Below are 13001 nucleotides of genomic sequence, written 5' to 3' on the forward strand. Positions count from 1 at the left end.
TCCTGTCTTCCAACAGTGGCCAATGCCAGGTGCCCCAGAGAGAATGAACAGACCAGGTAATCATCAAGTGATCCATCCCTGGGTGCCCATTCCCAGCTTCTGGCAAACATAGGCCAGGGACACCATCCCTGTCCATCCTGGCTAATAGCCATTGATGGACGTATCCTCCATGAATTTATCTAGTTCTTTTTTGAACCCCATTATAGTCTTGAACTTCACAACATCTTCTGGCAAGGAGTTCCACAGGTTGACTGCATTGTGTGGAAAAAATACTTCCTTTTGTTTAAACCTGCTGCCTATTAATTTCATTTGGTGATCCCCAGTTATTGTGTTATGAAAAGGAGTAAATAACACTTCCTTATTTACTTTTTCCATACCAATCATGATTTTATAGACCTCTATCATGTCCCCCCTTAGTCGTCTTTTTTCCAAGCTGAAAAGTCCCAGTCTTATTAATCTCTCTTCATATGGCAGATGCTTCATAACCCTAATAATTTTTGTTGCCCTTTTCTGAACCTTTTTTAAGTCCAATATATCTTTTTGAGATGGGGTAACCACATCTGCAGGCAGTATTCAAGATGTGGGCGTACCATGGATTTATATAGAGGCAATATGATATTTTCTGTCTTATCTATCCCTTTCTTAATGATTCCCAACATTCTGTTCGTTTTTTTGACTGCCGTTGCACATTGAGTGGATGTTTTCAGAACACTATCCACAATCATAGAATCATAGAATATCAGGGTTGGAAGGGACCCCAGAAGGTCATCTAGTTCAACCCCCTGCTCGAAGCAGGACCAATTCCCAGTTAAATCATCCCAGCCAGGGCTTTGTCAAGCCTGACCTTAAAAACCTCTAAGGAAGGAGATTCTACCACCTCCCTAGGTAACGCATTCCAGTGTTTCACCACCCTCATAGTGAAAAAGTTTTTCCTAATATCCAATCTAAACCTCCCCCACTGCAACTTGAGACCATTACTCCTCGTTCTGTCATCTGCTACCATTGAGAACAGTCTAGAGCCATCCTCTTTGGAACCCCCTTTCAGGTCGTTGAAAGCAGCTATCAAATCCCCCCTCATTCTTCTCTTCTGCAGACTAAACAATCCCAGCTCCCTCAGCCTCTCCTCATAACTCATGTGTTCTAGACCCCTAATCATTTTTGTTGCCCTTTGCTGGACTCTCTCCAATTTATCCACATCCTTCTTGAAGTGTGGGGCCCAAAACTGGACACAGTACTCCAGATGAGGCCTCACCAATGTCGAATAGAGGGGAACGATCACGTCCCTCGATCTGCTCGCTATGCCCCTACTTATACATCCCAAAATGCCATTGGCCTTCTTGGCAACAAGGGCACACTGCTGACTCATATCCAGCTTCTCATCCACTGTCACCCCTAGGTCCTTTTCCGCAGAACTGCTGCCTAGCCATTCGGCCCCTAGTCTGTAGCGGTGCATTGGATTCTTCCGTCCTAAGTGTAGGACCCTGCACTTATCCTTATTGAACCTCATCAGATTTCTTTTGACTCCAAGATCTCTTTCTTGAGTGGTAACAGGAAATTTAGACCCCCTCGTTTTATATGTATAGTTGGGATTATGTTTTCCAATGTGCATTACTTTGCATTTATCAACACTGAATTTCATCTGCCATTTTGTTGCTCAGTCACACAGTTTTGAGAGATCCTTTTGTAGCTCTTTGCAATCTGCCTGGGACTTAACTATCTTGAGTAGTTTTGTATCATCTGCAGATTTTGCCATCTCACTTTTTACCCCTTGTCAGGGTTCCTTCCCCACTCTGAACTCTAGGATACAGGTGTGGGGACCCGCATGAAAGGACCTCTAAGCGTATTCTTACCAGCTTAGGTTAAAAACTTCCCCAAGGTACAAACTTTGCCTTGTCCTTGAACAGTATGCTGCCACCACCAAGCGTTTTAAACAAAGAACAGGGAAAGAGACTGTTTGGAGACGTCTTCCCCCAAAATATCCCCCCAAACCCTACACACCCCCTTTCCTGGGGAGGCTTGAGAATAATATCCTAACCAATTGGTTACAAAATCATCAAAGACCCAAACCCCTGGATCTTGGAACAATGGAAAAATCAGTCAGGTTCTTAAAGAAGGATTTTATTTAAAAAAAAAAAGTAAAAATCACCTCTGTACAATCAGGATGGAAAATACTTTACAGGGTATTCCAATTCAAAACACAGAGGATCCCCCTCTGGACAAAACCTTAAAGTTACAGAAAACAGGAATAAACCTCCCTCTTAACACAGGGAAAATTCATATAAAACAAAGGATAAACTAATCCGCCTTGCCTGGCTTACCTCTACTGGTTGCAATAATGGAGGCTTGGATTAGGATGGGTTGGAGAAGATGGATTTCTGTCTGGCCTCTCTCAGTCCCAAGAGAGAACAACCACGTAAACAAAGAGCACAAACAAAAGTCTTACCCTCTCCCAAGATTTGAAAGTATCTTGTCCCCTTATTGGTCCTTTGGATCAGGTGCCAGCCAGGTTAGCTAAGCTTCTTAACCCTTTACTGGTAACAGGATGTTGCCTCTGGCCAGGAGGGATTTTATAGCACTGTATACAGAAAGGTGGTTACCCTTCCCTTTATATTTATGACACCCCTTTTTCCAGATCATTTATGAATATGTTGAATAGGACTGGAGCTAGTATAGACCTCTGGGGGACACCACTATTTACCTCTCCATTCTGAAAACTGACCATTTATTCCTACCCTTTGTTTCCTATCTTTTAACCAGCTACGGATCCATGAGAGAACCTTCCCTCTTATCCCATGACTGCTTATTTTGCTTAAGAGGCTTTGGCGAGGGACCTTGTCAAAGGCTTTCTGAAAATCTAAATACACTATATCCACTGGATCCCCTTTGTCCACATGCTTGTTGACCCCCTCAAAGAATTCTAGTAGATTGGTGAGGCATGCTTTCCCTTTACAAAAAAACATGTTGACTCTTACCCAACAAATTATGTTCATCTATGTGTCTGACAATTTTGTTCTTTACTATAGTTTCCACCAGTTTTTCTAGTACTGAAGTCAGGTTTACTGGCCTGTAATTGCTGGGGTCACCTCTGGAGCCCTTTTTAAAAATTAGCGTCACATTAGCTATCCTCCAGTCATTTGGTACAGAAGCTGATTTAAATGATTGGTTACAGACTACAGTTAGTAGTCTTGTTTCAGAGTAGCGGCCGTGTTAGTCTGTATTCGCAAAAAGAAAAGGAGTACTTGTGGCATCTTAGAGCATAAGCTTTCATGAGCTACAGTTCACTTCATCGGGTGCATTCAGTGGAAAATACAGTGGGGAGATTTATATACATAGAGAACATGAAACAATGGGTGTTACCAAACACACTGTAACGAGAGTGATCACTTAAGGTGAGCTAGTACCAGCAGGGGGGCGGGTGGGGGAGAACCTGTAGTCCTGCAATTTCATGTTTGAGTTCCTTCAGAACTCTTGTGTGAATACCATCTGGTCCTGGTGACTTATTACTGTTTAGTTTATCAATTTGTTTCAAAACCTCCTCTAGTGACACCTCAATCTGGGACAGTTCCTCAGATTTGTCACCTAAAAAGAATGGCTCAGGTTTGGGAATCACATCCTCAACCGTGAAGACCGATGCAAAAAATTCATTTAGTTTCTCTGCAATGGCCTTATTATCCTTAAGTGCTCCTTTAGCATCTCAAGCATCCAGTGGCCTCACTGGTTGTTTAGCAGGCTTTCTGCTTCTGATGTACTTTAAAAAATTTTTGCTATTACTTTTTGAGTCTTTGGCTAACTGTTCTTCAAATTCTTTTTTGGCCTTCCTAACTATATTTTTACACTTCATTTGTCAGAGTTTATGCTCCTTTCTATTTTCCTCACTAGGATTTAACTTCCACTTTTTAAAGGATGCCTTTTTGCCTCTCACTGCTTATTTTACTTTGTTGTTTAGCTACAGTAGCTCTTTTTTGATTCTCTTACTATGTTTTTTAATTTGGGGTATACATTTAAGTTGAGCCTCTATTATGGTGTCTTTAAAAAGTTTTCATGCAGCTTGCAGGGATTTTACTTTTGGTGCTGTACCTTTTAATTTCTGTTTCACTAACCTCCTCATTTTTGTGTAGTTCCCCTTTCTGAAATTAAATGCTACAGTGTTGGACCACTGCGGTGTTTTCCCTGCCACAGGGATGTTAATATTTAATAATATTGTGGTCACTATTACCAAGAGGTCCAGCTATATTCACCTCTTGGACCTGATCCTGTGCTCTACTTAGGATTAAATCAAGAATTGCCTCTCCTCTTGTGGGTTCCAGGATTAGCTGCTACAAGAAGCAGTCATTTAAGGTGTCAAGAAACTTTATCTCTGCATCCAGTCCTGAGGTGATATGTACCCAGTCACTATGAGGATAGTTGAAATCCCCCATTATTATTGAATTTTTTATTTTAATTGCCTCTCTAATCTCCCTGAGCATTTCACAGTCACTATCACCATCCTGGTCAGGTGGTCAGTAATATATCCCTACTGCTATATTCTTCTTATTTTATTAATTACATTTATTAATTAAATAAAACCGCCTTAAATGTTCTGGATACATAAGAAAAAAATAAATTTATCAAAACATGTCTTGCATTTAAAATTAACTGATTTATTCACCAAAGGAAGTATTATCTGTTGTTAGTGAATTGAACAGATTGGTTTTGGTCACCATGTCTTTCAAGATTTTAGATCTAGTTTTTATCTCCTCATATCTCATTTTTATCTGTAGACTGAGAGAGGAAAACAAGCTGTACTGTTTTTTTGGTATTTTTTCATATTCTCTGTGTATAAATAAAGCCTGCTGCAGTTTCCACGGCATGCATCCGATGAAGTGAGCTGTAGCTCACGAAAGCTCATGCTCAAATAAACTGGTTAGTCTCTAAGGTGCCACAAGTACTCCTTTTCTTTTTGTTTTTTTTATGTCTCACTCAGTTTCTCGACTTTGAATGAACTAGTCATTAAACTGAACTAGTTGAATAAAGTAAAGTGAGGGAAATATTCTCCATGTACTGCAGAAGAGGCTACTGCTGTCCAAAGCTGGTTTAGCACATCAATAAACTTTGTTCCAAGTACTTAGCCAGGGACTCCCCCAGTTCAGTGACTAGACTGACTTTAGAACTTTGGCAGCAAAGTTGTTGCTTGAATATTATTTTTTATTTAATTTAAATGATGTTAATAGACCACAGAAAGTTTAGACCTTAATATAGGTTGTAATAATTTCATTTCAAATAGGTTTATTTTAAAAAAGAATAATGTAATTAAATGAAAATCCAGTATTTTTTAAAAATAGCATTTTTGTGTGCTGCATGTGTGGGACTAACAAGCAGCCCCCCAGGTAAGACGGAGGATGATTCTCCCCACCTTCAGGCATGGTTGCAAGATGTTTTGGGTTAACCTACCTGCCTTTCAGCTCTGAACAAACAGGTGCATACCGTGCAAATAAGAGTCTGAAAATCTGGCTCAAAACCCAAATTTGCAAAAGTGGCCCCTGAGTTTTGGTATTTTAATGTTTGGTACGAAACTTGAAATGCTTGAATGTGACTATAGTCAGGTGGTGGCACCATTATAGAGATGAGTGGAGACTAGTTCATTGTTCAACAGTCAGTTTTTCTAAGTGCAAAATCCACAAAATCCATGTGCAGATTCAGATTTTCTTTACAAAACTTGACATCTTCAGCAGGATCTCTAGTAGCATTAATGGTCCAAACTTGAGGTCATTTGAGACAGGGGTTCCTAACATACAGCACCCCTAAAATAATCATGTGACATCAAAATGGTACAGTTCTTATCACTTTTTTTTGTCCACACTTGAGGTTCAAACTCCAGCTCTGATCCTTTCCAAATTGGAAAGTCGCCAATAATACACTGCATCCACTGCCCCTCTGAGGAAGCAACAGGGTAAAAGTTGGACTTCCATTGCGGCCCAAGCCACGCTGAGGAGCCAGTGAAAGTCATTTGCATGGGAACCAGAAGATGACTGGGGCTCTAAGCCAGAGGGTTCGTGGATAACCTGACATCAGAGTCAGTGAGTGGCTGAAGGTGGCAAGCTATGGCCATTGAACCTGCCCAGCACACAGGAACTGCATGAGTCCTGCCCTTCACAGCTCTCTGAGGATGTGTGTTGTGCATGTTAGTTGCTCTCTGCCTCTGTTCTGCAGGGGCTCATTCTAGAAGTTTTGCTCTGACAGCAAAGCTGGGTTAAGAGATGATATTTCAAAGTGCTCTAAAGTGCCCCCCACACTCCCAGATTTTGCATTACATGTTTGGCCAAGGCAAACCGCATTAATTAGAGGACGGATGAAAGATTCTAGGAAGCAGAAGCATTCAGGGGCTGTAATTATGCCTTGTGCTCCTTCCTCATTTCCTGAACAATGGGACTGAATGTGATCAAAGAAAACCAAGTAGCTGCGACTCATCAAAGTTGGCATGATCACAGGGGTTGTTGAGCAACAGAAAATGTACCCAGAATAGAGAGCCCTATTGTAACTGACACAAGGTCAACATTGACTAGAATGTGGCACCTGGGTACTGTCCTCAGCCCAAACAGTAACTTATGTTTGTCATGAAAAGTAAACACAAAATAATTTGCTGCTTTCTACAATAATTAATTCAATCTACTCAAACCAAAGGGTCATGCCTCTGCATGGCCCCCTCAAAGTGTTGGAGCTTCTGGGAGAAAGGGTTTGAACGAAATGTTAGACTAGAACAATGTTAGTGATGTGGAATGCACGCAGGTACTTGGGCATTGCAACGCTGAGTGTCACTGTGCCTACACAATCACAGGAACGACAAAGCCTGAGTTAGGTGCTCCGGCTCCTTATACAATCAATGAGGAGAGAGAGGCACCTGAGAAGGTGATCCACAAAGCCAGTACACTAGGCAGGGAGCTGCCTAAGCTAGCCAACCAGAGGGGGCATCCCTCAAAGATAGGTGCTTACTTCCGGGTGGCAGGGAGGCATCTAGGTCTGCTAGTGAGCCATGAACCAGGGGAAGAAAGGACATGGCTGTCTATGTTGCATGCAGAGCCTGAAACAAATGGCTGGGGGTGGGGAGAAGCTTTCCCCTGCAATAATTAGCCCAGGGGATGGGGCATTCAGCCAGGATTGCACCTAGTTCAAGTCTCCCTTCCTCCTGAGGTGGAGAAGGGGTTTGAACAAGGTCTGACCACTTGGCTACAGAATGATTTTAACTCTTTCTCTGGCCCAGTTAATATCGATTTATTCAATTGTTTGTTTAAAGTGGAACAACTTCAATAGGTGAGACTGAGAGAGACCCATATTGGATTACCCCGTAGAGCTGTGTGGGCACTCACCTGAGGGGGCAGATCACTGCTCAAATCCTTTTGCTTCATCAGGAGGAGGGGGGACTTGCCCTAGGGTCTCCCACGTGCAGGATGAGCGCCCTAGTCATTAAGCTAAGGGTTTTAAGGAAGGGCCTCCTACAGCAGCCTTGCCCTGCAACCTTAACTCTGCCCTTTGCCTATTAATGGCCTTGTCTTCACTAGATTTTACTTTGTGTTAGTTACCATGTAGCATTAGCGAACACGACATAAGAACACCTCCTGTTACCTATGTCTGGGCTGCCTGGCCTCGACCACTTCACCACTCTGCACAAAGCTGCCCTGTGTTCCCACTCCTTGTCCTACGGATCCCTCTGGAACATTTGCCCTTCAGTGCACTGGGTCTCCCACTGTTACAATGTACCCATGGTCACAGACCATTGTGCTCCTCTCTTTGCACAACCCACATAGGTCAGCCCAGACCTGCAGGGGCCAGGCCTTTTGGGTGCAGATGCCCCACTTTTCACATTGCAGCACCACCTACTGCAAGCAATCCCTGACCAATCACTGCAGCCATCCCTAGTGCAGCAGGGGGCGTTTGGAACGGCTGCAGCGAGAATATGCCCGGGGGGCCCCACATCAACGGCACATTTCCTCTGCCTTGTTACAGGGCAGCGCATGCAGGAGTCCACCTGCGGTACATTCCCTGTGGCTCGGGACAAAGTGAAGGTTGCAGTGCAGGGCTGATGTACCAGGTGTGACAAAGTTGGGGATTTTTGTAGTGTTTTACATGAATAGTGTGTGTGCCTCAGTTTCCCTTTGTGCTGCATTTTTAACAAGGTGGTGGGAGAGGGTTTGTTGTTGCAGAGGACCAGGTGTGACCTCACCTAGCAGCTGGGGCCCCGGCAGCCAGTTCTGGCCAGTGGGAAGACAATGGGCTGAGGAGAAAGGACTCCGGTGACCTCACCAACCAGGTCCAGCAGAGGAGGAGAGAGGGCCTCAGCGACTTGTTTACCTGGGATGGAAGACAAAGGACGGGAGGAGCGGTTGGGGCCAGTGATATAGCATGCCTTGGCTGGAAGGAGGAGGCTTCTGGACTGGAGAGAGAGCAGCCAGAGCCCACCTGGAGCCTGGACAGACCTAGATGTACTGTGCTGAAGGAGGCTAGGCCTGAGGGCCCGGAGAGTTTCCTGTGCTTTGTTCAGACGTTCAATAAGCCCTTCTGTTTTACGCTGGCTGAGAGTCACTCCAGTCTAGAGATCATGGTTGCATTATTCCCTCTGGGTGTGGAGGCCTCAGGGGTTCAGAGTGAGTGAACTCCCCAAGGAGGCCCACGGTGAGAGACAGGCGTGCTTAGGGTTCAGAGAGACATGGTTCCAGGAGGCGGTGGGGCCTACGGTTTAACCCCCGAGACAAAGTGGAACCCCCAGAAGGGCTGTCCCTCTGAATGGGGTTCCTCCCAGGGACGTATGGAGCCAAGAGAGAGCATGAGTCTGTGACATCAGGATTCAGTGTCCCCTGGGTTTCAGCGTGTTCAGGCTGGGTGCATTTGACATTCCAGACAGGTATGACATGCTGCTAGACAACTCTAACTCTGCATTAATGAAGTTTGGGCCAGTGAATTTTCAGAGGCGCTGAGCACCCAGCTCTCCCATTGGCTTCAGCTACTCAACACCTCCAAAAATCAGGCCCACGATTTTTCAAGAGGGGCTGGCGAAACCTGAGACTGCAAATCTAGCAACCACCTCTGTTGCCTAAGGAGGTGGAGCAGCCCAGTTGCACTCATTGTAACCACACAAGCCACTTCTGGACCTCTTCTCCCTCCATTTAGCATCTGCTCTAGTTCGAACAGAAATTCATTCAGGGGAGTTACGTGACCTATGTAATGCAGCAGGTCAGACTATACGAGCACAGTGGTCCCTTCTGGGCATAGAATCTATTAATATGTTGTGGCTTGTTCTAGATGGTAATGAATGCTTCAGGGCAGGGACTGTGTCTTCCCTGTGCCTGTACATAGCCCAGCCCCATGTTCTTTAATGTTTTCATAGTATGGGCTGTTTTAGTAGAGTCTGCCAGGGACCTCCCTGCCAGGGCCCATTCCGTGACTCCCTCTGGCAAGGGATTACTCTGGTAGAAAAAAGAACAGGAGGACTTGCGGCACCTTAGAGACTAACCAATTTATTTGAGCATCAGCTTTCTTGAGCTACAGCCCACTTCATCGGATGCTGTAGTTCAGGAAAGCTCATGCTCAAATAAATTGGTTAGTCTCTAAGGTGCCACAAGTCCTCCTGTTCTTTTTGCGGATACCGACTAACACGGCTCCTCCCCTGGCCTTGCGGCAAGTGCTAAAGTGACAACTTGTCCTCTGCAGGAGCCTCTGACCTCGCACCTACTCAAAGCCAGTGAAAGGAATAAAGCTGGGCCCCCGAGCCCTGCCAGTAACTCACCAACGGGCTCCCCCAGGGCGGTGAGATCAGAAAAGCCTCGCAGGGGACTGAGACACAAACGGCGGGCGCTGCCCGGCCCTGGGCTTGGGGCTGCTCTGGGTGCTCGCCACACCCACGGCCAGCCCGGGCCCCCTGTCCCCGGCCCAGCTCCGCGGGCCCCCCGCGCTCCGGGCCCGGCCACCACGTGTCTGTCCCCTCTGGCCGAGACGCGGGCCCAGCTTCCGGCGGCCGGGGAAGAGCGGTCGAGTGGCTGGGGCGGGGGAGTCGGCGCCCCCCGCCCGGCCCTTCCCTGCCTCTGCAGGTGGCCGGAAGCGCTGCCGAGCCGGGAGCTGCGGGCAGGGAGGCGAGATGCGGGTGGCCCCGGCGGCGGCCCCGGCGTGAGGGCCGCGGCCAGAGGGCCCTGGGCCGGCGAGAGCGCTGGCGGGTAAGGCCAGGTTCGGCCCGAGCTGCCTCCCGCCCGCGGGCCGCTGGTCCCGCCGGGCAGGGGGCGCGGGGCGCGGGCAGCGGGCGCTAGGCTGGCGGGGCAGGGGGTGCCCGGGCACTGGCCGAGCCCAGCCGGAGCGGGCCGCCTTGCCCAGCGCGGGGCTTTCCCGTTTTACGGGGATGAGCTCACCAGGGCCCGTAGCCAATGGGGCGGCGGCCGCCGGCGGAGCTGGGGAATTCCAGAGCCGTCGCCTCCTCGCTGCCTCCCTGACTGGGGCTTTGGGGGAGCGAGCCCAGCGCGGGGAGCCGAGCGCCAGGCCCCGCCATGCGGGACACCAGGGGACGGCAGCCGCGGCCGGAGGAGCTGGCTCTCCCGCGGGGTGAGGGGCCGGCGCTGCAGGCGCGGGGCACGGAGCCGCGGGGCCGCTCTCCGGGGCAGGGGCGGCTCCTGCCAGCGTTAGGGAGGGTCGGGGGGGGGATTGCAGCTTGGCCCAGGGGGACCCTGAGGCCGGGGGGGGGGCGAGCGACCCCTGGGAGCGAGAGGGGCCTGCGGCAGGCGCCCCCGGGGGATGGGGAAGGCGCGGGGGCGAGCCCGGGGGATGGGGAGGGCGCTTGAGACGGTGCCTGCGGCTTTGCCGTCCAGCGCAGCCTCCCTCGTGTGAGCATCTGGGACCCTTCAATCGCTGCTTGGTGGCACCGGCCTGGCTTAGGCCCTCGCCCGCTCTGCCTGGCGCCCGGGACCCGCTCCCGAGCGCTGGGCTCTCTGAGTTGGTGCTTGGCTGGGATTAGGGTCTCTCCTTGCTGTCTCTGCTCACAGCTGGAGCTTGGGGGGGTGTCGCCGCCTTCTGGGCCAGGCGCTTGCAGAGCTCAATCTTTCTGGGATCTCCCTAAGCACCTGCCACAGCCACAATCAGCAGGAGCCACCTGCTGATTCCCCTGCCAGGTGCTGTGTGGGGTGGCAGTGGGCGGGGCACAAGGCTGGTTGCTGTTGATTGATGGGGTAATAATGTGTCTTGTCTTTTTAGGTGCTGCTCTTCCAGACCCCGGCCTGGTCATGGCACATACAGCACAGGCCTCTGGTAAGGGAGCTGCAATCTCAGATGAAGGTAATCCCCTTCCCGGCTAAAACTGATAATGCTTCTGCCTTGGCTAGCACTGTCCACGGTCCGGGCATGGTACAGGAACGAGAGCATGAATCTGTCCAGCAGCCCCATCGCATGGGCAGCATCATTGCCCCCATTTTACAGATGGGTAAACTGAGGCACAGAGAGGCCAGACCATGTGGTGAGGGATGGTGGGGGCACGGTGGCAAAGCCAAGTTAAAACCCAGGAATCCAGGCTCCTGGGCCTGTGCTCATTTATGCCAACTGTACAGCCTCCCCACTCCCACGTCTGTAGTCTCCTTCCGCCATGCCTGGCTTGGGCCTGTTGGTGCTGCTCTCCCTCCCTTGACAGCATTATCTCACTCCCTACCCTGATCTCCCAAGGGGCTTGTGGAAATCATGCATTTCAGTCGTGTCCCTACATTTTCTCCCACTCCCCCGCAGCGGGGAGAATCTTGCACAGTTGCAGGAGTTCTGGACTTCAGCACTGTCCCTTGTGCAGCTCTCTAGCTAAGGTAGTATCTCTGCAGCCTGGCATGGACACCTCCCCCCACCCCCCATTCCTCTCATCTGCGTTGGCACCTGCTGCTCAGCTCTCTGTTTCCTGGGGGAGGGGGCAGCTCTTGCTGGTTAAAGGCTCAGTTTGTACTTTCACTGCAGGCTTAGTGGTGCCAGCAATCCCACAGAGCTGAAACTGCCCCATTGCTCCCATCTCCCTGGAGCCCCTTGAAGTCGGAGCGTCCCCCAGCATAGGGACCACCACAGTGCTCATGCACTTTCTCTGGGCTCTGCTGTTGTATGTCTCCAGCTGAGTGGGTGGCAGCCTTTATTCAGCCCCTCCAGTGTGGGGAGGGGCTGGTTTGAGACGTAAACGTTTAAACATCTGAATTAGAAACACTCCTGCTTTCTCTTTCCTTTGCAGATGAATTAGGTGAGTGGACGCTGGGAAATGGGGGTACAGCAACCTCAGGTAAGTGCAAGCACTCTAGGCACATGCGAGTGCAGACCCTGTGCATAGGACCCTGGCTGGAGCAAAGGGGGCAGATATCATGTAAGTGTGGTCTGCAGAGGGAGGGGCAATGCAAGACAAATCCTGCAGTCCTTCCTCATGCACCCTCCCCATGAAGTCAATTCCAGAGCTTCAGCATTTGGGCCCAAAGAGCAGGTAAGGGAATACCTGGGAAATGGGACCACATACAAGCCAACAGCTTGCAGGCATGCCTCCTGCAGCATTCCAGGGATCCACCTGCACTCTTTCCAAACTGCCGAGGGGCCTGGCGGCCGGGAGAACAGTGAGCGTGGTACAAAGCTCACACAAGCTGAGAAGAGTTACCATTCCATACATCCAACTTCTAGGAAAACAGTGGGACGTCCTGGAATATTGAGAAGCAAACAAGTACGTTAAGAATGCTTGGCATTCACCTCCACTCCTGGCTCCTCAGCTAGCTTTCTGGCCATGGTACGATGTTTGTAGCCAAAAAGCCACTGCCCTGAGCAAATACCAGCTTTGTGCTCATGAGAGAGAAGAGGCAGTTCTTACCATGGCACAGGCTGTCTCTTTAAAGCGGGACCCACAATTAAGGGGGCTCTGTGAGAAACTGGGTTAGGACTTAAAAAAATTAATTGGTTAGTTTCAAAAAAAGGGAGTTAGTAATGTCCCTTGAATGGGGGCTCTGACCTAGTGGTAAAGCAGAGTGGAAGGTCTGGCGTCGTTCTCT

General features: G+C 49.1%; 1 long non-coding RNA gene across 1 annotated transcript; it reads left to right on the forward strand.

The window, feature by feature from the left end:
* The first annotated feature begins 9801 nt into the window (after nucleotides 1-9801).
* Nucleotides 9802-12265, forward strand: LOC311511682. Its single transcript, XR_014709314.1, has 3 exons — nucleotides 9802-10181; nucleotides 11206-11286; nucleotides 12206-12265. It is a non-coding gene; the product is annotated as an uncharacterized lncRNA (long non-coding RNA).
* The last annotated feature ends 736 nt before the right edge of the window (nucleotides 12266-13001 follow it).

Source organism: Lepidochelys olivacea (assembly GCF_965140295.1).
Source record: "Lepidochelys olivacea isolate rLepOli2 genome assembly, chromosome: 23".
NCBI lineage: Eukaryota > Metazoa > Chordata > Testudines > Cheloniidae > Lepidochelys > Lepidochelys olivacea.